Raw genomic sequence first — 26,468 nt, 5'->3', positions numbered from 1 at the left:
TCCAACTCTATGCTAATGTATGGTAGAGTTGCCAGATAGATGTTACAGCAGATAAAAAAATAAGATATCTGACATACTCTAAAATATATTTAATACAGGAAGAGTATCTCCTGTAAAATGAATTGAAATGCAGAAAGGAAAATGAACAATGCTTGTTTTGACAACCTGTACCTCGATCGTTATTTCAGGGATTACTTAATGATTTACTCAGCAGAGGTTTGTATGTAAATCACCTCTAGGGCTTCTGTGTGTGCTTTTCGTTATGTAAATATTGTCAAATATGATATTCTGGCTTTTATTTTGTGCTTCCATGTTGCTCCTGTGGCTGGAACAGTGGGAGGGATGACCAGCTCCCCAGCATCTTACTGTAACCACCACTTCTCCAGAGAAAGCAGCTCCCTGCAAATCAGTATTCACTCCACTCAGGTGCTTTCCCACAAAATCCTCAGATGGGAGGCTTAAAGTAAGCCCTTAAAGGGATCAGACTGTGCTCCTGAGGATCAGTTGCTTTTATATTCTCTTCTTTCTCCGGAAAAGGAACAGCAAAACATCTGCTGTAGGGTGTAAGGTAGGTAGAAAAAGAGGTTTTTGATAGGCCTAAAGAAGAATGAGGGAGAAGACAAAGTCTAGAAAACAGATAACAGTCTTAACATGTTGCTTCAATGTACTTTTGTAAACTACTGAAGATGCTTCTGCTGCATCTACCATTATTGATACAAAAGTATAATAAAATTTTGCTTACTGTAAAGTAAAAAAGTGAAAAATATAGGATTTACAGTAGTCTGAGAAACCTTAAATCTTTTTTCTTACGTAATTCTGGAGAGGTCAGAATAAACAGAGTGCTATAGAATAAGATAGCACCTAAGGATGTAATTGAAGGCAATATTATAATCGGTATATACAAATGCAGCATAACACTACCGGTATCTTTTCCTGCACTATGAAGCTTGTCATCTAGACTCAATAGTGTGTATCATTTTACACTAAGTAGTCCTTTCTTCACGCATTTCAGTTCTATAACTCATAAAACTAGAGATAGCCCTCAAACTGTCAGCTGTAAGACACCTCAGCTATGGAGTAACTTTGCCACTCCACGTGATGTAGTTTTATGCATGTTTTCATCTTCTGAAAAAAAATATGCCAAGAGGCGTAATAGGATCGACAAGCAAAATTAATTCCCATGGAATATACCTGCATCATCATCATATATGTATAATGTCTGGGAAAAAAATCCTAAAAGAATGTTATTTGGGATGTAACAGCAACAGTTGAAATGTAGCTTTCGTATATTATGAAAGCGACACTTCAGCTCTGCAGTGCATTCAGGGTTCCACAGCTGCCTACTGCGACTCAGGTTTGTTGCTCAGCCTTGGAGGTTCCAGGAAAAATACATGAGAAAGAGAATATATAGAGACTTTTTCAAAAGTTTTGTGACGGTAGTCACTGATGTCTGGGACTGTTTCCAGTAACAACTGCCCCGAGGAAACAGCACAATCAGCAGCTATGAAGTCCAAAAATTAGAAATTAGTTTGGCGTAGAAATCAGTAACTTTGAGGAAAGGAGCCAAATGAAGAACACTTTATGCATCTGCCGTCTGGTGAATAGCTGCTCTGTATGGCACAGAATGATACTGTGGGCAAAGGTTTGAAACAAACTAGAAACAAGTGGCTTAAAACCAAGTCTTCTGGGGACTGAGAAAAATTCCATGTTGATAACAATATGGAAAAGCTAAAATACAAGGCTCCTGTGAAAAGGGTGAACCACAAGCAGCATTGCTAGGAACATGGCTGAACAGAACTAAATATCATTTCCCATAGCTTTAGCATGCAGGTAAGCTAAAAACACATCTCTCTTAGTAAAGACAGCAACTGAGATTATTAATACATTATTAATTACATGACAAGTAGAAAAAAAGTTATTTTTAATGTGCTAGAAATATGAATGTTAACCTGTCAGTTCTTAAAGTTCACCATTTTTCAATGTGAGTGAGAAACGTGGAACTGGGATCTACCATATTAAAGCGACTCTGAATTATTATTTAAGATAAGGCTTTGTATAGCATTAGATGAAAGAAGGCTGTGAATAAACTAATGTTCCTTAAGCCCTAATGGGATTAAGGCAGCAACATGATGCAACTCGATTGATCTTTCCAATAAGAAGTTGAACTCATTTGGTTTTCACTGCCATAAAAGCATCACTCTTTTCTAAGCGTTTTTTATTTTGATGGGGTAGCCAGTATAACATGATGTGGATCAGCTTAAAGGCGGTTGTGTTTGATTATTTTCCTCTTGTTGTTTATTATGTTCCTACTGTTATTTTAAATATAAGGATCTCTGCAAGGCTGAGGTGGACAGATTCAAAAGCTGTAATTAACAAACTCTAGACATGGGCTACTCTGAATGTATACAAATACAAAAGAAGTCTTGAGCCAAATCTGAGCATGATAAGTAAATTATTCAAAGAGCCATTACTTAAATATCATCAGCAATGCCAGACTGCAAGGAAAAAATTGCAAATTGAAAACATGACCTTATATATTCCCTAATTGCAAGCACTGAAAATTTACAGAGCCTGGCCTGCTTTTAATTGTAAGCTCCCAAATGTCTGTTAGAGACCCTTTGACCTGAGGCACCAGACTGTGACCACATCGGTTTGGTTTTTTTTTTTCCCCACCCCGCCACATCGTACAGTGATGCACATGTAACTATGACCTACCAAACGAGTCTGTAAGACTCCTTTGGCCTTTAACAAGAGCAAGTGCTCCACCCTCTTGCCTTTGACTTTTTTCTTCAGCTTAGCCTCTGGTTTTAGTGTTAGCCTTTTAACCAAACGAGTGCTCGTGTTTTCTGTGGTCAGCTTCTCATGGGAACACCTACTACACTCATCAGCAGACACTGAACATTAACATGTTAACGTTCTCCTGCACATTTGTATTGCATTCATCTCAGAAGCCCACCTGTCTGACAAAAAGAGAAGGTGGTATTTCTATTTTTGTTAGACTACAAGTCTGTGGGTTCCATATACAAGAAACAAAAATTAAAACAAAGGGCAAGTGTGGGGAGTCAGTCTGGTTCAGCTGTTCTCAAAATACATAGCTTCTGACCAGGCAGAAGGGCCTCCAAGCTACCTTTGAAGTGTAAATGCTTATTAGTGGCAAAGAAATAATGAATTTTGCTTTGGGACATTACAGCGTAAGAACCAGGTCGAAGGATTCAGAGAGTGGAGCTTTTTGCTGCTTTCAAGTTGTCAGATTTATCTTGCGCTAAAAGCCACTGTGGTCCCTGGTGAAAGTTAGGAGGCTGTTTACACCTCACAGAGGGAAGAAATGACCCTTGGCTGATGTTTGTGAGATGTCTCCTGCAGCCAGAATCCTTTATAGTTCAGAAATCTGGTTCCTCTCCCCTAGCACCCAGGCAAGCTCCCTCTGCTGGGGATTTCCTCGGCTTGGTGAGGGAGAACTTGGCAGAGCCAGGAATCCGGAATAGCTTCCATTGCTCCCAGTTTAGCCAGACTTGGCAAGAGCAGTATTTGTCTCTAAAATTTCCCTTTTTAAAGCTATGTTTATAAAAACATGTGAGCAGTGATTGGGGGAAGGAAGCAGGATGGTTATTATTGTTAATTTAAAATTTATACTTGAATGGATGTACAGCGAGCAGAAAACATTAGTCTTTTAAGGCAGGGCTACATTCAGTGCTGTGGCGTTGACACTGAGGTCTGCTGTACTGCAGCAAAGCATTTTTGTTTTGGTATTGGCATTTCAGTTTGGCATCCTTGGTAGACTCCAAAAAGTCCATAAAAGGGTGGCTGACACCCTTGCGACACACACCTTTCCCTTTTATCCAGCCCCTGCCGTTGCGCAGCGTGCATTTGCCTGGGTACTTTTCAGGCCAAAGCAGCCTAGTAATGCTTTAAGGCTCACCCTCCAGATCCATTCATCCACCTCATCTAGACAGGGGCTGTACCCTTACCTTTTTTGGCAGAGTTAAATACTCAGGCATATCATCTCAGAAGTGAAAATTTCCGCCATTTCTTGACATTTATACCACAGAGATGTTAAACCACTTGATAGACAAGATGTTACTATATTTGTTAATCAGATAAAAATGACGGAAATCCAACCACGACTGAAAAATCATTCTAATACAGCGTTCTCACTGATACAGCCAAATGGAGAAACGTAGATCTGAAATGACGGAAATCCAACCACGACTGAAAAATCATTCTAATACAGCGTTCTCACTGATACAGCCAAATGGAGAAACGTAGATCTGAAAATACACCGGTTGCTTCCAAAGCTAACAAAATCTTCAGTGCAATTTCTCCTCCCACTGTATATTTCTGTACTCCTGTGGCTTTTTAAATCCATAGGCTCACACACCCACACAGAGCAACTAAATGAATCATTTTCCTCCACAACTTCCCCTATGTCTACAAAAAAAAAAAAAAAAAATTGAATAACCAGACTGTTAGCAGTCATGTATAAAAATGAGAGACAATCAAGGAAACATGATTTCTCAAAATGTCACCAATGCCGTAAGTTCCATAAAGGGCTTTGAATGAGGTCACAGTTGCATATAGAGATAGCTTATGTTCTGCTGATCAGGCTGCCAGTTCCCTATCCAAGGGAGGCTCCCTCTTAAGAGCATCTGATCACTTCCATGCAAGAGCAATCCCATTGAGGTAACAGGAATATATGATTGTAAAGTTTAGCTCAGCTTATTAAAATGTCAGAGAACAGGGAACACCCACTTCACTCCCTGATTGCTTTCTTCAAGCATCTCATACCAAAAGCACCCTTTTAGTGCTGGCTAATATCAAGAAAACATATATGATACTCCTACCAACTGTGCAAAAGCAAGCTCCATTTCAAACTGTAAAGAAGAAAGAAATCCAAAGAAAAACAGAGAAAATCATGGCAAAAAAGCACTGGGGAAAGTTGTAACAAATGATGAAATAATCTTTCTTAGGATCATAGCTGAATTCATCAGTCTTTGAATACTGTGCTGCTTACCAAACATAACACATATTTCTGCTTTTCAGTAGTAGGAAGCAGCCACAGAGAAAAATCAGTTTAGGAGGAGGTAAGACACCTGTTACATTAACTACTTAGCTGTGGGAATACTTTCACATGTTTTGAAGAACCAGCCAGGATATATGAGCGCATATTTTTATTTCCCATATTCTCTAAAATCTAGAATGCAGTTTGCAGTTTAATTTTAATAATTAAGAAAGGAAGTTGAGCTTTCCTGTGGACAAGTGAGCATATTATGTGTTATCCCTAATGTGTAACATTGATTTAAAAAACTTATTTAAATATGATTAAAGGGCTATTTTCAGCTACTCTATTTTTCTCTTTTCTTGTGAAAGAAGTGTAACTTTTTCCTGTGTTGCAAAGCATTAACATGATACTGGGGGAAAAATTAATTTCAGTTGTATTTTATATGGTATATGGAGTAGAAAGAGCATGTGCATATGAGTACTCTGGAAGACGGTTGTGAAGAGGATCTGTGAAATTTCTGTTAAATTTGTGAGGCTAAAGAAACAGGAAAAAGAGAAGGCTGAGTAGGAAATGATGTATGTACATTGACTGAGTGAGTACTTAGTTTTCTAGAGTGAAGTCTGTTGCAAACATTGCAGCATTATCTCTCTCTTCTTGACAATTGCAGTGGAGTTGCTTGGGATACCTAACAAAGCAGATGAAATACTGGCCTTAGTGAGCTGGGGAATACTTATACACAGGGAAATTTGTAACTGTGCTAGGAGCTAGCACACTATTTATTTTCTTCTGAGAATTCAGTCAGGCTAGATCACATGAAGAATTTTAAGGGAGCCACTTAAATGCAAGGATGGGTTTCACAGAGATCTACTTTTGTGTTGTTTAAACTTAGAAAATGCACAGACACAGCAGAAGGGTTGATTTATACAGTACTGGCTGCTACTGACTGGGACTACCACAATCTCCTGTAAATCGCTCATCTTGTTACTGTCCTGTTCAAGGCTGCAGAGACGTATTTACCCTTAGAGACAGTTAAGCATCTGCCAGCTGGTTTTCTAATGAAGAATTTGTGGCAGGAAGATAATGGTCTTTAAACAAAAAATTTTGCTTTTCCCCTGTCTTTCTTTTCACTTTCATTATGCAAGGAACACATTTCTTCATTGTTACATGCCTTTTGCTTAAATAACTAAACTAAATAGCTTAATATCTATTAAACAGCTTAAATAGCTACAAGCAATAAAAGCGTGTAATGCCAGAAAACTCTGTCAGATTTTTGCAGACTATAACGACTTCAGAGAAGAAAACATCACCCTCCCCTCATTACCAGTCTGCATACCTGGTTCTTTCCCTATTGCATTTAAGCGTATCAGCAGAACCACAACACTCAGATTTCATTGGAACAAATTATAACCTTAAAGCAATTGATTGTGCTGTCTACCCTGTCATGTGATAGCCAGGCAATCCATTTATAGCTGTGCTGTTAAAATAAAGTATCAATAATTTAGAGGAAGCAATGAACACTGCAAAGACTCTGTGTACACAGAAGAAGAAATCTATCAGTAAGAAGTATTTTAGTGATGCTGGCATTCTCTAACGAGTTCCTCGTTTTCCCTTTGGCAGAGTAGCAGTCCCTTTCAGCACACTGCAGTCTGGATTTCTAGCAGGATGAGTGCACTCCAGCAGTACCTCTTAACCACGGTGAAAGCTGGAGGCTCATCTTTCTCTATAAAATGTGTTACACAGAAAACAGTGGTGCAAACTCCTACATGGTGCTTGCACTTTTTGTGGGTGAACGGGTAGTGCATTCTCCCCTTTTCATCCACATTTGCCTGCTGACATGACAACTAAAAAAAAAAATAAATTGAAGAGTAGTTTTATCTGTGGATCTGTCAGTGGTGTACTGCACCGTTTATGCACTGAAAACAGGACTGAAATGTAACCTTTTCCTTATGTGATAGAAATTGTTAGACAAAATTTTTCTGGCAACTCAAAATTAGTACTGAAATAGAGAAGAAAAGCATTTTGGAGGTATTTTTGATTCATCCAAAAGTCTGGCAAAGCCCTTGACTGAGAACGTAATAGAGTCTGTTTGGGCAGCTGATGATATCACAGTGTGACAGACACACAAAATGCCATGAGTTCTGTCTTTTTAAAATTCTTCCTCACATGACTGCTAACAATGCTAGACAGCAGTGTATTTATGATTTCATTACCTATGTTTGTGCTAAATACAAACATTTTTAAGTTCCTGAAGATATGTAAATATACAGTGACCCAATTAAGGCAGCCTGAATTTCAAAATCCTCACGAGCTGCTTGTCCATCTCAAAATATTAGGGTTTGGGGGGGACATGGTTTGGTGTTAGACTTTGCAATGTTAGGTTTACAGTTGGAGTTGATGATCTTAAAGGTCTTTTCCAACCTAAACGATTCTATGCTTCTATGAATATTCCTCACACCAAAATTTTGTGGCATTCTAGTTCCCCTCTGCTTTACAAAGCACAATGACAGTATTGTCTTGGCCGCAGAGGGATCCCAGGAAGCACATCTGTATCCACCACCCTGTAACGTGAACAGTAATACCATTTCTCCATAAAGATAGTGTTGAACTGTGGTACTAATTCTACCTGTTGCAAAGGAAACGATGTATTGTTATGTATGTACAGAACAAGGAAGAGCTACTTCTGTCCCTCCCCAAGTGGTGTGGGTGCACTTCCAGACAATTCGCAAGTGGTGCAGGCCTGGGCTGCTTTGAGATTGGAAACAGGAGATGGGGCTCCAAACTGGTGAGAAAGAGGTTGAATTTCTTATCTAAGAGAATTGCACAAGCCATAAAGTATTGAGGAGGGTAAGGCGGCTGCTAGATAGGCACGGAACATGTAACAGAAAGGTTGGGGGTCTTCTACTCCTTCTGGGAGTTGTCCTTCAGCTGAGAAAGGGGGTAGAGAACTTTAGGGATGCAAAAGCATGGATTTCTGGTCTAGACATATGAACTCTATTTGGAAGCTTGGGAGATGCCAGCATCAATATGTAGCTCCTGTCAATGACTACTCATGTTGGAACGTGTTAGATAGTTCCCATCACAGCCCAATAAACTGTAGCCAAATAAGAAAAACTCTGCTCTTAGGACTTAAAGCTGGATTTCCAGTTGAACAAGTGTTCATTGGTATTGTAAGGAGCCTTTTCTCTATGTAATAGAAATTATTATATTTTATGGAACAATAATTTTGATTGTATCATCTTGAGCGACAGAAATGGTCTGTCCTGCAACAAAAGTAATTTATACATCTACAACCTCGAAATTATGCAAACCATACATGTGTAAATATCACACGAAAACTTTCATTCTAAATGGAAAAAAATGTTTGATCATACAGTTAGTGGATAATGTGTCAACTTGACTGTAACTGAGTGAACAGTGTTGTCACATGTCTCGTGATGAGTCTATTCTTACTGGAGGAGGTTATAAAGAATGCATATTTCATCCACACACCACAAACTATCTACATTTCAGCAGATGTTTTCTCACAGCAGAAATTTTGGAAACAAAAGCCAGTCTTTTTAACCACAAGATATGAATCACACTGCAGTAGCATGGAAACCAAGGTTCTAATATGATGTGCATTCAGAAAAAACAAATAAAGAACAAAGATAGCAGTCTATCATGATAACTATACTTCTCAAGAATTTCTACAGGAAATCTTGTTTGCTCTATGAACAAATTAAACTTTACAGTTTACTTATGAATGAGACTGATTAAATTCTTCTGTCTCTGACTAAAAGGATTTTCAACCACTAATTATGCTTTTTTGCAAGTAATTCTAGCTCTAGTCTCATATTTTAAGTTATGTCTCACTGAGTTTTACAGACGTGAGATGCTATTTGCACTTACATTTTAAAATTGAATACTTTGGAATTTATAAGATGTAAAAATAAAGTTAATCTCCATTTCTTGAATCCTTCCATCACTTTTTGCCATACCGTGTGGTTTGAATTAATTAATTAATAATTAATCCCATAGAGTGTGGTTTGGCAGAAAAAAGAATATGTTTACCCTCCCTTTCCCAGCTCTTGTTAAGCAAATCTGAATTATCCTGCATTTAACGACTAAGAATGACATAATAAACATGTATGTTTTTAGCAAAATCCTAATTAAAATTAGAAAGATGAAGTTAATTCTTGTATCCTTTATTGTTCTTACATACTGCAGGGCAGAAACCAAGCAAATAAATAAAACTGAATACAACAGACCTCTGCCTTCAGCTAAAGTTGGGATTATTAATGTATGCAGACAGGTCAAATACTGTTGTGGTTTCACATCAGTTTCTTCTGGTTTACTTCCATATTTTTGAGAGCTTCCCTTAGGTAAGGAACACATCTGTTTATGTCTGAAAACAATAGATATGCTCAAGCTGGAATGTGGAAGAGGTTTCTCTTCACAAAACAAGCACAGCACTCTCCTGGCAGGCTTGCCAGAGGGCACAACATAACTAAGAATATGAACTGCTCCACTTACCGTCTCTACAAACACAAGGTTTTTCTCCAGACAGGCTCTTGATGATACCAGGAGAATGTATCTGAAGCTAACACTGGAATATTCCCTTGTACTTCCTGACACTGAGATAACCTATCCATCAAACTCACAAAAGCAGGTTACTTCCAGTGTAGTATTATTCAGATTATTACACTGGGGAAGGAAAAAAAAAAAAAAGGAAAAAAAAAGCTCAATGTGCATATCAGCAATAAAATTGTGCATAAACAGAGCAAAATGCCGGCCACCCTACAGCCAGAGAGTTTTTGTCTTCATTTTTACTGAAATTAATATTTAACCTTAAATGTCTACAATATTCATGCAATTAAAGATGTAGTCTATTGAAATGAAATCAGATCTGCATTCACATGTTAAAAAACCCCATTTGGCTAAGCTTTAAAGAATCAGTCATGAAAAGGTTACATGTACACTACTAGTACGAGATCAATGTTAGAGATAGTGCCTTGGCAATGATATTTCCTTCAAGCTATGGTGAGAAGAGAAAAACACATTTTTAGTGCAGTCATTAAGTTAACTTCTTTCATAATTAATAAAGAATCATGCGTCACTTTCTGGGAACAGTATTAAAGAAACTTCAGGATGTAGTATTTGAAGAAAGAGAATTTGGGAAGTCCTGTGATATTGTGGTACTGCATTTCTTGATAATTCAGGCAAGTGATTTTAAGCAACTTTGGAGGAGGTGTTGGTGAATTCTTTTAGCAAAAATGAATCACAGAAGTACGGGATGCTGGAACCTGACAGTCAAAATGAAACATCACCAAATAATACAAGTAACTAGCAATATAGTTCTGAGATATAAGCCAACCACAGGGTCCTGGCAAGTGTTTTATCAAGAAAACTTGGAGTAGTTACAGCAATATAAAGCACAGAGTGGTTAGGTTGTCTGCTGTTTTAACCACTGAAGCCTTAATGGTTTAGCAGGCAATACTGGTTAGGAAATTACTAGTTCTATATTCATACATGTTTATACATATATTTACATATATTTATAGCATTTGTTTAAGATTTCAGATAACACAGTTAAGAAATCAACAGTGATGGAAATCATTCTATCTAATTAGTTTGCTTATTTCAGATGCAGCTTCAGCAAAAGGTCGGGGTTGTAGCCTCTGCTTTCAGGACTGGTTTTTATTTTGTGTAGCAATGATCTAATATAAATGCATACATAATCCTTGCCATGGCATTTCAGTGGTGTCCCTTACCAGGCACTCCAACTGGTGGACTAGGCTCTCTTTTACCTGCTTTCCTTTTTACCCCATGACACCTCCATTCTCGGCAGCACAGATGAATCAGCTTCAGCCACCATAGCAGCATCTCAGTCAGGCTGCTACTCAGCCTTGTGGTTAGGACAGATACTGGACCTCAGGTTCAATTCTCTCCAGTTTAAAGCACCCAGTACTACCCACTTCCTACAGCAATATCAGCCTCCATCAGACTTAACTGTGCACTTGAGCATATCAAACTTCTAAGATTTTCCTGCAAGATTTTGATGAAGCAGCTTTCTACCCACAGGACACCAAAAAACAGGTCAGTCTCTCCCTCTGTCCCGAACAGCCTCTGTGAGCAAATGTTCTGAAATGCTGAAAATATTGGGGAGGGGGGAGAAACTGAAAATTCTGAAATGTTCTGAAACTTTTACTCAGAAGGCCTCACAGTCCCTGAAACTGGTGAAGTAAAGGTCCCAGATCTTTTTGGTATCATGCAGGCAGATTCTGCTCTATTTTATTATGAAATTCCTTATATAATCATGTCTGATAGGAAGGCTGGTTCTGCTTGCATCAAGGAAGAGGAACTAGATCCTGTGCCATATTTTCACGCTTCTCTAATTTACTTGAGCATTACTTCCTGACATGGCTTCAAAAAGAAGGAAAAACAGATTACTACGTTCCCCTCCTTCTTCTCCAGCCAAATTAAAATTCTTCCCTAAGACTTGTTTATCCATCACAAGGTTAATAGTAACAATAGTACATTTAATAAATGGTACATTTTATTCAACAACAAGTAAAGATTTTTACAAAGCAGGAGAGAAAGTTTAAAGGTAAATGTAAAAGGAGGCATAACTTATCTTCTCATCTTCCTTTTCCATTCTGCTCTTTTAAAAGTCTTTCTTCCTGAAATTGTTACCTTTGTCTCACATTCCAATTCTATTACATAAACACTCTTACTAAGCCTTTTTTTCCCTCTAGTAATCTACCCCCCAACCCACCCCCCTCCCAGGAGAAAGATGAAAGGCAGGTAATTTGTCTGCAGAGACTCCAGAATTATGAGAAGCAAGAGATTCTTTGCACACATGACTAAGAAAACGTCACAGAAATGGGTTTCTCAGTGACACAAATACTGTTTGGAACCAGTAATCGATCAGATTATATATTTAAGCTACTGCAATGAGAAAGTAAGAATCTGTATTTTAAATTAAAGGGTAATGTTTCCACTGAAGGTAAAAAAAAAGCAAAATGTTTTATTTTGCTTGGGAATAAGAACCCCAAAATAACGATCATGTCTTTTTAATCTTCCAGAATAGAAGTAATCAATCCTCATCAGTAAGAGGAAGCTTTATGAGTATATCTTGGTTTAATTAGCTATTCTGTAAATATATTCTTCCTAATTTAGGAAGAAAATTTGAAACATTTGATCTCAAAGAAATAAATATTTACTCTTTGAAAGCTGAACACATCCACACACTGCTTTATTGAGCCTGTGACAAAGTTTGAGGTGCAAGTTGTAGTAGACACATCTGTGCTTTTGTCTTTTGATGGAATTTCGACCCAAAGTGTGGAAATAACTGAAGTCAGATTACTCCTGCAGGTGAAGTAAATAGGTCCTGACATGAGCAACAGAAACAGACAAACTAAATTACTTTCAAGAATATATCCTTTTATCTAAAATAAGTAGTCCACCTGCTTTTTGTTTCTGTTGTTTTAAGACTGACTCTTCATTTGAAGAGAAGTTTTCTTCCCTGAAGGGGAAATATAAGGAATGGGAACTGATAACAAAAGATAACAAGCTTTACAAATGTATCCAAGGGACACAAGTGCACAGTGCCTCAGGGGGTAAATGAAAAAAAAAATATTTCCAGATATTTCTATGTTGTTGTCAATGACAGTCTCTCAGTAAGAGGTGGTATTAACTTAATCTTCACCTGCAACAACCCCCCCAAAATCCTCTGTCTTAAGAAAAATCTTTCCAGTTCCTCTGTTTTCTTTCAAATGTCAGAAGGGAACCTAAGTGAATTTAACAGGTAGGTAAAGAGAACATTAGCAGAAACTAAAATTTACTGTTTCATTATGCAAACTAGTGTAAGTCTTACAGCGCGGCTCCTGGTAAAGCCCAGGACGGTCCCGCCGGCAGCTCAGTGCAGGGGCTGGCTGGGACCTGCTGCTGCCCACCTATTTTTGCTTTTGTGCTCTTTCACTCCAGAGACAACCAGCAATGCAGGTAATTCTGTTCACATTGAAATAACTCAGATTAAAGAATAGCCTAAATAACTGTGCTTATTCTATTTCACAGGACTGAAGGAAATGCCATTCCTTCTCCTCCCCCCTGCCGCCCGCTGTTATTTCTTTTAATTTTAACTGGGCAACATAACATCTACACATCTACACAGTATAATCAACAGGTTACTTCTCAGAGATCACCTCCACCCCTTCCCACAGCTCCTCTTCCAGCCACACCTCCTACCCCAGTCTCTCTTCCCACACTCTAACCTCCCAACCACTGCCAGCATGCCCTACGGTTTTTCAGTCTCAGTGGAGTATTGCAGTAAGTGTCGTTCAAAGGCTACATTCACCATACAAAACTAACCCTTATTAGCTATTTCCCTGATAAATCCTTTGGCAGATATGTGAAATACAGTTGTCTCGGACATCTGGAATGAATACTACATTCACAACTTTTAAAAAATAAGCATACTTCAAAAAGTGTTGGCTAAACATATTTGCCTTCTTTCTCCAGGGAATAATGTTAAAAAAATGAAGATAAGGCAGATGACCCCTGCTTTTTTTTATTACATGAGTGATCTAAAACAGTCTTTGTGCACACACACACACTCCCCCAAATCAGACTCTACTATCATCAAGCATTTAAAAGATGAAAGTAAACACAAGTGTAATATAACATTGACAGAATTACACCAGGTTGCTTCCCTTTACGCATGTCATAGGCTAAAGGCTCTCCTGCAAAGACCTGCTTTGCCTCTGCTGCTGTGTAGTCCTTAGACATGCTGGTATAATTAATTACACTGTGTGCCTGACTCTGTCATTAACTGGACAAAGTAAAACAGCTGCAAAATGAGGCTTTAGGTATCAGCCCGTGAACCATCTAAATCCATGGTTTCAGATGAAGAATCTTAGTGTAAAAGTTTACATGGTGATCTGGGAGGAAAGTAGAAAGCAGAAAGAAGAAAAACTGTGCGTGAGTTTCTCTGTCATCAAAGTATAGGTCTTAATTTAAGAACATATATTATGATACTATTTGGTAGTGCCTGAGGGTCAATAAAGAACGAAGCCCTGCATCATCCTGTCTAGCATCTATACAAATAGAGACATAGGTTTCCTGTAAAGCTTATCAAGCAAATAGAAAGGGAAGACCCAAGGCAGAGGAAGTGGTAAAATAATTAGATTTGAGCTGTGTGAAGGCAGCACTTTCATGTTAGTTTCCTTATTGATTAGAAAGGAGTAAAGTAAATAGAAAAAAAGGAGTATGAAAGGGTGTTGAAGGAAAAAGGGTAAGAATTAAAATGTAAAATGAAGGATGGTAAGGAGCCAGTCATCACAGGGCAAAACGTAGCCAAACCCAGGAAGATTACCTGAATGCCAAAGCCCCTGATTTGGTTCTCATGGATACATCTGAAAGTAGGTGCTCTGCTACACACTCCTTTGTGATATTCCCTAAAATTTCAAGCATGGAGAGCAAGAGCACCTTGTACATCTCAATGGATCCAAAGCTGGAGCCTCTTCTACACTGGATTGCTTGCTGGTGATGCTCGGCATGGGGGCTGTGCTTGCCTCTGTGGGACCCTTCTGAGTATAGGTGGTTCCAGGTATCAAGAATATAAAAGCAAAGGGGGGATGGAAGTCAAACACACAGCAGACACACATCTGATATCTAAAAATAAATTTAGAAGGTCAATGTGTGACAGATCCTGGGTAAAAAGAATTACACTGTTTCCTGCTGTACGTAAAAGCTGTTGGTTTTGTTTCTCATTCAGTTTTATGTTGTTGTTTCAATGCCGAAGGAATCTCTGAATGCAATACTTCAGCAAGTAACAGGTAATGCACAGCAAACAAGCTAACACCCTGCGTATAGTTGCCTGAAAATTCATACAGTGAATGATCACATACATCATAACATGTTGCTGACTCATTGCTAGTACAAGAGAAAATAATTTCCCCTCAGGGACAATAATAGCTTATCTGTTATCTCTCATCTGCAAAAAGAATAATAACCTTGAAGTCATAGCAAATGATCTCCACCTGTGACACTGATGAAATACTGAAAAGAAGCTGGCCAGGTGAAATTGTAGAGGTTGCAACTGTAAAATAAAAACATCTGTCTGGAAAAGGCTGTATATTCACACATAAGAAGATAAACAAAAGGACAATGTTCAGTTATGATATCTGTAGTGGAATATAATGAGTCAAATAACCACAGTGTGTGTTGTAGCTGGAAAAAAAAAAAAGAAGAGACATCTGTCTGAGTCTGGCATCTATAAGAAAAAAAAGAAGTTCCTTTTCTGAGTAAGTTTCTCTTTTTAATAACTTCCTAAACTCCCAAGGTATACTTTTTATTTTGCTCTATAACTAAGGAAGTAGAAGCCAAAAAATGAAAAAAAATATTGCACAATATCACAAAGGAAAGACTATGTCTGTTTTAGAGATGGATCAGATTAGTCTGTAAAAGCAGAAACTTTGTACTTGTGAAATTTAAATGTCAGTATAAGCACTTACTATATTTGAGAGCATGTAAATGCTGAATGCATATGTTTGGGTTTCTTCAGCAGAACTTGCAGGATTTTTCTCACCATTCATCCAGAGTCAGTGAAACTTTACATTGGTACAGACTGGGGCACCCATGTGCTCCCTAACTTAGCTCAGATGGGCTACCAGCATGGTGAGATAGATGGTGCTAGTCACCCCCTCTAAGTGTGTGCAGCTTCAGCAAAAATCTTTGCAGTGAATCAGTCTCCTAATTCAGAGTCTCATTTTAGTGCTGCCTTGCCATAATTTTATTTACCTTGTCCCAGGAAAGGGGAGTCCACCAGCACAGGCGCTTCACTTCCTGAAAATACAATCAATAGACAGAGGGAGACATCTTTGGAGACCAGGAGAGGAAAACCCAGTCCATCTAGCATAGATGGTTTCCATCTTTTTGGATGCACAAGCAATTGATGCAATCTTCAGTTCATTTTGCATAGGTATCTAGCTCTTCCATTGAAGGTACAAGAAATAAAAAATTTTAAGCAAATCAATCTCTTTATGGGCCAGCCGGCTTAGTTTTCTTTTGACAAGCCTAAATCTGTCTTCTAACGTGACTCTGCCAATGTGAAAAGGTTCTTAGACCTTAAACAGTTTGGCAAAATTAGCTCCTGGGATACTGCTACTGATAGAAATAGAGACGGAGGCTACAGCGTAAAGAGGCATTGACTTTTTTATCAGGGTTCTGCTCTGTGAAGATTTAGTGGGTAACTGTAGCACATGGAAGAATTACCTGCATTTGGGAGAACTAAGCTCAGCAGTCCATGAAAAGCACCTGATGAAGCTGCATTGATGTAATCTCCAGAGCGGCTGAAGCCCATGATGTAGATAAAACTACGCTGAGTAGCTGGGTGTTGTATATCAGGAACCAGTGAAAACATAGTCAGCTGACCATAGCCAGCCTTCCTTGCTCAGTCTCTGAGTAGACACAACTGCACCTTTGTGCAGTAATTTCAAGCACAGAGATGTCTGAGCCTTTACCAAAAGAGAATTACGACTACAGTTTTCCTTGTGGTTATGGAGGCTTTATTCTGAAGTCTGATACTACAAAAATCAGAGTGGACAACAACCTTGTATCAAGCCAAGGTCAGAGTCAATCTTGGTCTAATTGGGCCACTAATTTATCATTTTCTCATGTTAAGATTCACTAATTGTTACTGACAGCAGCATAAACTGGCATGATGTGGATTATATTATGCTTTTAACTACACAACCTCAACATTCAAGTACACATTTACAGGAGGGAGAAATTTTTGGAAGCTTTTGGCTTCAATTTTGACCTCTATATCTGCAGTGAAATTTATTCACCACCATCAATGTAATAGGTATGGAAGAAGAAGTTACTTACTCCAGTAAATACATAAAAAACTTCTCATTTTCTTATAACCATTGATTTCCAAGTTGGCAGGATGTATGTAAGATTTCATAAGACAGAAAGGGAGTAATAGTTAAGAACATTGTGTCCTTGCTTTGAAAGCTTTTGCTGGAAGCAAACTTTTATAATTGAATTCAACTTAGAAAGAAAAGGGTATGGAATGACCCAAGAAGATCTTTCACAGTTGATTGTGCTTTCATAATTTAAAACATGCACCAGAAAAGTAAAAACCCAAGAAAAATAGTGGTGGTGTTTTCCCAAGATAACAGCCTACACACTAATTTAAATCTACTCTTTCTTATGCCCTGGGATAGCAGCCAGAACCAGTTTTGAATTTGTTAATTTTCTTTTAACCAGAATTAAACATTTCACAAAGAGGTTATTAGATCTTAGATGATAAAATAGGTCAATCAGTCTAACATGCAGCATGGTGTTTCTGAGGAAAATTCAGTAGAAATGCGCAGGTTAATACAGAGCATATAATGTGATTCTGTGAGACTTAATTTTCATCATAGTCATTATACTGCCACTATGTCATAGTCCTAAAGCATATTTCTGTCAGCATCATTTGCTTATTGTAACTCATCTGTTCTATAAGCTCAGGTACACAGCAACCATCACAGAGGGCTGGAGAGATTATATCACTATGCTATTGCTAATTCAATGCAATCACTTAATAACAGCATATGAAACTACAGCCTGTACAGTTGACAATAAATATCCAAATGTTGATGTAAATATTCTTATCTAGAAATGTTCAGATGGAAAACCTCTAGAATAAATTTTTTTACTTGCTGCACTAACAGTTTCCCAGGCTCTTTCTGTTCTTGCCTACTCAACGTGTGCAGTTTGTCACGCAATACTGAATGGACAAGACCCAGTGGAGGGTCAAGATCCTGACAGGGTGGATCTGACCACTGTCCAATTCCAACCGGTATGTCAAGGCACCAGAGCCTAGACCTTCATCTGGTCCAGGTCCTATTGAGGGAACTCCCATAGGAATTAAGAATCAATACAGAATATACTTTATGTGTAACTTTATAGTAAATTTTTAATTTTATGTAATTAAACCCATTCAAAAGTCACAGTCTGAACCCTGGTATTGCTTTTGTGACTTCTGTTTAAAACAATTTCAGCACTAATACAGATGATAATGAACCTATGTACGTACATGTATACACACACACATACACACATACACTCTAAGTGGATAATCTTTCCTTTAATAGCCTGCTATTTTTTACTTTCACTTGTGTCATCATGTCTTAAAATTGAGGGAGCTCCCAGATGCTCAGATTGGCATATGTTATCACTTTGTTTTGGTTTATTAAAATCCATATATTTATTCACAGTAAAGATAGCTGTACTTCATTTTCCAGCACAGTGTGTATGTAGTACAGCGCCTGCTTACAGAGCATAAGTTCTTATAAACTTTGTGAGAGAAATACAGACCTCCCTGAACTGTGCTGGACACAGTGGTTCTGTTGCTGGCCCCTGAGAGTTTGTACTTCTACCCCCAACCTCCCTGTTGCTCTACAAAGAACGTGGACACCTTTTGAGTCTAAATTACGTTAGCTGAAAGAAACTAAATACTGGTTATTAAAGCTTCCTGTTTTCATGTTGTTAGGAAGTCTAATATTAAACAAACTAATCCTTACCACCCACACCTGTGAATCCTGTGAAGTGTTCACCTTGGTCCATAATCTTAGAACTATTGTAAGTTTAGAATCTGGGAAGAAAAGCCAAAAATCAGAAGCAGAACTCTGTTAATGATTCACTGGTGATTCAGAGTGTATCATTTATCCTCTATTTGTTACCAAGGGAACTTAACACCCACTTCCTACCACATCATCGCTACAACCAAAACAGTGTCAAGCCACAATATTGCTTTGCTGCTGCTTACAACTGCTAAATACCAACTTCTTGTAAAAAGTAACTGTGTAAAACAGGTTTTTTAAATATCGTCATTAAGTTTTTGGCTTACCGCTATCAGTGGCCAGCTTGAAATCACAGTGGAAAAGAACAGTATGATCTGCAGCTTCTAATCTGTCTTCTGCAGAACTGTTGAACTGGTTCTGCTAAGGGATTTGAACTATTGGACTATAGTACACCCTCAAGCTTCAGTTGTGTAAGGGGCTTGATGGGTTTTTACTGAAATATTTTCTTGACTTCTGAAACCATTTCAACAAGAAATAAGCTAAAATTGGAGGTACTTGAAAGTGGTTTTCTGGTTTGTAAAAAATGTTCTGGGGTGGTTTGGGTTTTTTTTTTGGTTTTGTATTTTTCAATTTATTTTTAATGTGGTTTACATCCAAAATAGATTAAATCAATATTTTCCAACACTTTCAATTAACTGCAATCTTCCCTTACCTTATTCACTGCCAGTGAGACTGGTATTCTTGCCACCAGATGTGTCTGCTCTGAGGACAGGGAACTGAAGTGGCATCTAATACACTTTAACTGAAATGGTTTAGGCTCAAACAACTGATATCCAAAGAAGGCATCTTGCTGAAGATTTTAGGGCCTAGTATGATAAAAATATTTCAGACTGGTCCTATGCTTTCTGATTTTAAAATCAGTTTAGCTGAAATGATTTCAAAACACTTTAGAAAGTCCCACATACACTTTAGACTGACCTGTGGAATCACTCAGTGATCTCCCTTGCCTCCTTCAGACAGGTCTCTGTCTACCACTGTAGAAGAAAAAGAAACAAGAGAATTGAAGAGAAGCAATTTCATAATAAACAATAAAATATGTTTATTTTGCTTACGGTCGTATTTACCTTATCACAGTGTTGCAAGGTTTCTTGGGTGGTTTGCCTGTTAGAGATTCTGCTCTCACTGAGGGCTGGGGTTTACAAGTTGTTGGATAGATCTGCATTGGGAGCATTTCCTTGTCACACACAGAAAATTGGTTTTGAAATCTCGTTTTCTATCAGTAAATAGGTCTTGAAATCTCTTTTCAAATCGCCACTAAATGAATTCAAGAAAAGCATGGGAAGGGGAGAAAGTGCTGCATTCTACTAGGAAGGGCAGTTATTCAAAACCTGGAGTTCAGAAATTCTACACTGGAAGCCCATACTTTTTTCAATTCAGAGTGACCTCAGACAAAATCTTTGCTTCAAGCCAATCAAAAAAGTAATTTAAACCTGTGTCTTCTACCAACAGAATAAAACATACTCCCCAGACTAATCTATGCTCTGTGGCATACTTTCACTAGAAGTTCTTCTTCCACTCAACCATTTTTTTTAAATTTCTCTTTGCCAAAACAAAACTTTTTGGTCTTTACTATGTGACATTTTGGCAGAAAGAAGGCTTGGCAAACCCAATTTAGTGTTTAACACAGTGGCTTTGGTCCAGCAAAGCACTCTGCATTCTTACCCCTAAGACTTAGCCCACATTGTTCCAGCTACTTGAAATTATGTAGAGCGTTCTTTACCATCAGGGATGTAATACAATAGGAACTTAATAAGAATATATTCTCAAATGAATACCCTGCTATGGTTCAAAATACACATGAGTAACATGTTCTAGGAATTCATTAATGTTACAGTATTTTGATTTAATTTGCCAAAAACAATTAGAAAATAATTGAAAAAATATTTTTAAACCTCCTGTTTATCTGTTTGTCTCATTCCTCAAGAATTAAAAATTGAAAGTTCCCTAAATAACTATCAAAGCCTAGTACCTGACGAAAGAAGAATTCTGTAGTACAAGTATGGAGCTGGAGTATAATCCCATTTTATGTATGCTCTCTTTTTAATACCATATTTACAATATCTTTTTTCAATATGAGAAGTAAATATACCTAAACATTCAGGTGTTTAGAAAAGCTAATTGCATTTTAAGAAGAAGCTGTACAGATTTGTAATTGTTAAATATATGAAAATACAAATATGAGGGCCATATGAAGACCAAGGATATTTATTTCTGTCTTCCCAAAGTCATGTGAATAAATTTTGCTTGTAATCATGTCTATGTTGATATGTATGTATATACATAAATAGCTAAGAAGATATTTCAACAAAAGGTTTCAATGCCTGCTTGTGCATTCAGTGTTTTTCATCCGAAAAAATTTGAATTTCCTAACTTTTTTTGAGTTTAAATCCACTTGACATAAAAAACATAATAAAAAAGAATAATAAAAATGATAGAGATAGAGATAATAAGATAATAAGCAGGAATAGATAGATAACAAATAAGAAAAAAATATTTTAAGCTTAACATTTGTTATACTCAGCGCAGTGTGAGAAGGAGTTAGAAGATCAGGTTATATTATTCAGGGCACAATGTAGTCTCTTTCTGGGGCCAAAAAATATTTCTTACTGGCTTTTTAAGGGCCAGTGAGCAAAGCTGGAGTCCACTTTCAAGGTGCCGATGCAGAACATTTTGCTCCCCACAACTTGACTTTCCATGGTCTATGGCACACACTAGTGTACTCCTTTAACTTGCCAGGAAACTGAGGCAAAGAGAGGCTATTTGCCCAGCCCCAGAGTAGATTAAGGAACCTTTGGGAAGAATGGACAGCCAGTGGCTCTCAGCCAGCTTTTGGTAGCCACGTCTGGGACCCTGGGGCCTCTGCTGGGTGGGTGCTGACAACCAGAGGAGAGTGTGTGGCACACCAGCAGTGCCCTTATGTGAGAGACCTGGAGGCAAGGTTGGAATGAAGCCCTGTGTCTTTAGTGTTTTGGAGAGAAAAGCAGGGAGGACATAGACTTCAAACATCTGTTACATTGCCAAGCAAGCAAAAAGGAGCTTAATTACAACTGCTAATGTGACCAGCAGGGTCAGTGGTCCAGCTGGAAGCCAAGCTCTGTTTGCTTCACGTTCAGGTTCCTTTGAATCTCCCCTGTGTCAAATGTTAAGGATATTTTAGATGGTAACCGTTTCTTAACATAATTTTAACTAGTTCACTTGAAAACAACAATAAAGCTTCTATTGACTTCAGTGAGATCAGGGCTTGACTGTAATCCAGGACCTGAGAACATTTCTTACATTAGATAAGGGCTCCATTTCATCTTGGGTTACTTGTAAACTTTTCTCCTTAATTTCTTCTGAAGGAAGGGACTTGCACCCTTAGAAAAAAGGATAATACTGGGTCTAGTACTTCTGAAAGAGTAGACCGCACTCTTCTGAGTCTTCTCAGCAATATTTTCATGCCCAGAAGGGAGGCTGACTAGCACAACCCTGTTGTGAAACTTGCTTCGGTTACTGCTAGAAAGAATGCCTTGGGTGTATTTCTGCTTTCCAAGCGTCAAGTATTGTAAGATCAACTTGAAAATACAAAAGAATGTATTTATTGTAGTGTGAGCTAATGAAAATTTCCTGAGTTAAGTACAATTAGCAGATAGAATGTTAATGACGTGACGTTCGTCTCAATGCTGTGAGCTGCTTATATGTTTAAGAGATTTTAAGCATATGATTGGCATTAAGGTGCCATTGTTATCTTGTAATACCCTCCTCTACACATACCTTTTTTTTCATGGTCAGGCTGGATAAAAAATATTAAAAGTGTGGTACATATTCTTTTCTTTTCTACAGAAATACCTGTTGGCTGCAGTCAGACATAACAGCCCTTCATCTGACTTTTTTCTTGAAAGAAGGGATCTATCCTTGGTCCCTCGGCATCTTCTAATATCCCTGTTTGCAGGAACAGTTACTTTTAGATTCTACTTATGCAGCCTTGTCAATTCAACAATCTGCACCACCACTGAAAAGAGGAGGATTGATGCCCTTCTGCGTGCTGACTCTAGTCTTCAGGTGGCTGCTCTGGGAACTAGATCAAGGATTCAGACTGCCTGGAAAGACAAAACAAATCCAGCAGCCTGCATAGCAGCTGGGTGAAAGTAGCTGTACAGCTCCAATCATAGCAGAGTTGGTGTTGACTGAAAGGTAGAGCAGCCTTGAAACTTTCCTAAAATAGTCTGAGGTCCAACCTGCTGCCCAGTCAGAAAACACCTCTGGCTTCAGCCTTGCACAGAGCAGCACTACATGGAAGTGGACAGCTGTTTGTCTGGACTGCTGGGTGGACAGGCGGCTATCCCAGCGTCGAAGCATGTAATATTGTTGTTGAAGGCATTCACGTTGCTCCCTGTTACAGATCGTGCATATCAGAAAAGTTTGCTAACTTTGAAATATTTCAGACAATTATGATTTACAGCCTTTTCGCTCCTTGCTCCATTTTCACCCAAAAAGGAAAAAAACAAAACAACAGTCAGGCATTTTCAAGGTTTCCCAGGTAAAAATTACATTGTATTGTGTGTTGTTATGTAATCATAGTTGAAATTAATGTTTTTTTTTCCTTGGGTTACTAAGTCCATGCTTTGAACTCCAAGTGTTGGTATGCATTAAAGTCAGAAAAATATCAAAAGTTCAGTGCTCGAAGGCATGTCTCCCTTTTTAGGCAGCGCTCAGGTCTTGAACTTTGGAAGAAAAAATCTCTATTTTTCTAATACTGCTGTGACTACATCTGCAGCTGTCAGGAGATCTATATCCAATAGCCCAAAAGGCATTTTGAGATGAGTTAGATTTAATTTTTAATGTGAAAGAAATAGCTTAGTTCATTTTATTAATTCCATTTAACTTCCATACGCATTCTCCTTTTCTCTTGTATTACCAAAAAGACTGTCATTCCTATGCCCAGCATAATTTCTGACACAGCATATGGACTCTTGTTATAGAACTGTGTGTGGAATAAATTTTCTTTGTACTTCTTTAGTGCCTTATGCCAGAGGTCACTAAAATGATTCAAAAACATCCACTAAGGCAACATATACTGGAACAAAGAGATGTTTATGGGTTGCTTTACTCAATGCTAGATGACAGAAGAATGTAAGCAAAATACTCAGTAGCTATAAGCCACTTAATGTTTCAACCCCAACATTATTTTTTTCCTGGATGTGGCTGAAATCACTGCTTTTGCAAAATGTACCATGTGTTACACACATAATAATATATACTTTTTTCTGTACACTACATCTACTCGTTCAAGAAGACAGCTAGAGGTAGCTACTGTGGTCTTTTCAAATAATATTTTCCAAGGAAAATGTTGGGGTTTTTTTCTTTTTCTTTTTAACATAGAAACCTATTTTAAGAAGAAATCTGCTGGGTTTTTCTTTAATTTTTTCTGCCTTTTTTATAAAAAGCTTTGTTATCAGAGAATCTTCAGTTATCACAAGTGATGAGTTTTATACTTTATCTGAAAAAAGGCTCCTTCAAGAATGTAAAGATTCTCATCACTATAATACTGAGCATGGGGGTTAAGTCATTCTTGGAGTAAAGTGCTGTTCACAGAGGGTCACCGTCAAACATTTTGCAGTCATTTATTTTTTCCGGATGTCACCCTTCTTTATATTAAATTAATGAAATGCTTATTTGGTGGTGATACATGAACACAACATAATGTAACTGGATATAGACCAGCTGCTTTGATTGCTAACAGAGTCATCATGTGGATGTGCCTGGCCACGTGCAGTCACTGATTGAATGGTTGGATAGATTTGATTGATTCTTTTTGCCTAAAATCTTTTAGTTGAAAAATGAGGGTTTAGCAGTAATAAACTTTTTCACCAGAAAGATTTTAATCTTTCCAGAAATATTTAGATTTTTTATTTCATATTTTATTTTGATATAATATTTTTAAGTCCAATATAAAGTTGCATTAAACTTTCAACAATAGGTGAAACTATGCCTTGAGTTGCAACTTACATTTCGATCATCTTCACAGAACCCAAACACTCTTCTAATAGAAATAAAACATACAAGTGAAATGTACAAATAATCTTCATTTCTTTAAAGCATCAAAGAAGTATTTTATTTGGGTTATGGAAACTAGAAGCAGAGATTTAGTCCACCTTAAGTTGCAACAAAAAAAAAAAAAGGTAATTTTATTGCCAGCTAACCCAAAAGAGTCACATCACTAGTTTTCTTAAATCAGGGGGCTGTATTGAATCACAAGGCCAGGAGAACAGGAAAGGTTGCTAAGGCCTGATGGTTCTGAAGGGCTGCAAGAAAAGGTACTGTCAAATGATAGCTTTAAGTCATCCCTTATACAAGAAAACTTAACTAATTAGACACTTCAGCTACTTATGTGGTCAAAATAGATTTTCAAAGTAATAGGTCAGAGATTTAAAGAAATCTCACTGAAGTGAGCAGGAATTTCCTTTTGACCATTGGTGTTGGAATCAGCTTGAGTAATGCTTTACTCAAGGAGTGACTTTACCCTCTCCTTCATGAAGCTGCACCCACCAGGCAGCTCAGCAGCCCCAGAAATCACAGCCTGTTGCAGTTTCCTGACATTTTGTGCAATATTTTCATGAACAATTGAAGGCGTGGAGCTGCAATTGCAGTGAAATCTTCTTTGATGTCCACTGGGATAGTTCCTTCCCAACTGACAGACCGTTTTCACTGTTGTATCCATATTATGAATGTATTATTCTTTGTTCTTTAAAACTGCCTTCCAAAAAAAAAGGTGTGTGAGCAAATTGTGCTACAATGACGGACCTACATCAGGAAATACAAATGAGATCTTTGAACTTCAAAGATCTAAAGTATTTTTAAATGCTGTGCTGAAGAAATTAGATTTATATGTATCTCATGTTCCCCAGGCTTTTAAATGAATTAGTAAATGAGAACAATCTTCCCATTTCATCCAAGTGAAACTATCTTGGGTAACATTTCCCTAGTGTATAGCTGCATTTAGGTTAGGTGGTGGCTGAATATTTTTTCATGGTAACTAAATCCCTTAGCCAGCAGACATTACTGTGGGATTTAAGAAAGATTAAACTTCTAGGATTCTGCCAAAAGCAATAATTAAAGTCACTGGGTTCTGCTTATATAAACAACTGTCATTTTATTTTAACTGGGACTTTTGCCTTTCACTAGTGTCAAACAGAATAAGCTTCCCAGAGATTCAGCTTTCAAGAGTTCCCTTTAGTAACTGTATCTTTTCTGAAATTTTAGTACGACACAGTATTTGCATACTCTGCCCCTTCTAAGACATACGTATAAACTCTTGAGAATTGATTATGTAATGATCCTGTAATGGCCATGGGGTAGAAGATGTTCAATGTAATAAAAAGATCAGAAACATGAGAAGGAAAAGGAATAGTTATAATGACAAAGAAAATAGTCAGCTGGGGAAGAGCAAGAAGAAGCAGTAAGCCTAGCTTGGGCTGCAGCTGCCTGGGTCCTGAGTGCTCAGGACACCCAGCTTCTTGCCCTGTAAGTAGGTATAAGTCATCTGGTCACAGTTGCTTATGAACTCCAGTGACCTGTGAGACACAGCACTCGTTCCTCTAGGATGAAGCCCAAGGTATGAGCAGGCTATCAGCAGAAGGCTGGGTCCATGTTGGAAGAAGCAAAGTCTATCCACAAGCAGCATAGTGGACTCCTGGGAAGTGCATGCTACCCCACCTTGTCTCCTCTTGATCTCCTTCCCATGCCACACATGCACAAGCACAGCCTGGATCTGCCCCAGGCCAGCCCTGAAAGTCCCTCAGCAGGACAGCAAGGTGGGCAGCTGGGGGAACGGTCCCCATCCACCCTTCAGAGTACAAGACAGGGCATAAGGCTCC

General features: G+C 38.1%; 1 long non-coding RNA gene across 5 annotated transcripts in view; it reads right to left on the bottom strand.

The window, feature by feature from the left end:
* Window positions 1-26,468, bottom strand: part of LOC129735909 (uncharacterized) — a 140,948-nt gene that overhangs the window by 13,961 nt on the left and 100,519 nt on the right. For 4 of the 5 annotated variants that reach the window (XR_008731859.1, XR_008731856.1, XR_008731858.1 and 1 more), the window contains one exon: window positions 19,531-19,586. This is a non-coding gene — a long non-coding RNA (uncharacterized LOC129735909). Of the gene's footprint in view, window positions 1-15,778; window positions 15,824-18,552; window positions 18,624-19,530; window positions 19,587-26,468 lie in introns of all 5 variants that reach the window. The other variant, XR_008731857.1, reaches the window with a different exon arrangement.

Source organism: Falco cherrug, chromosome 4 (assembly GCF_023634085.1).
Source record: "Falco cherrug isolate bFalChe1 chromosome 4, bFalChe1.pri, whole genome shotgun sequence".
NCBI classification, from domain to species: domain Eukaryota; kingdom Metazoa; phylum Chordata; class Aves; order Falconiformes; family Falconidae; genus Falco; species Falco cherrug.
Note: the sequence above shows the minus strand (reverse complement) of the source record. Positions and strands in the feature narration are given on the sequence as shown.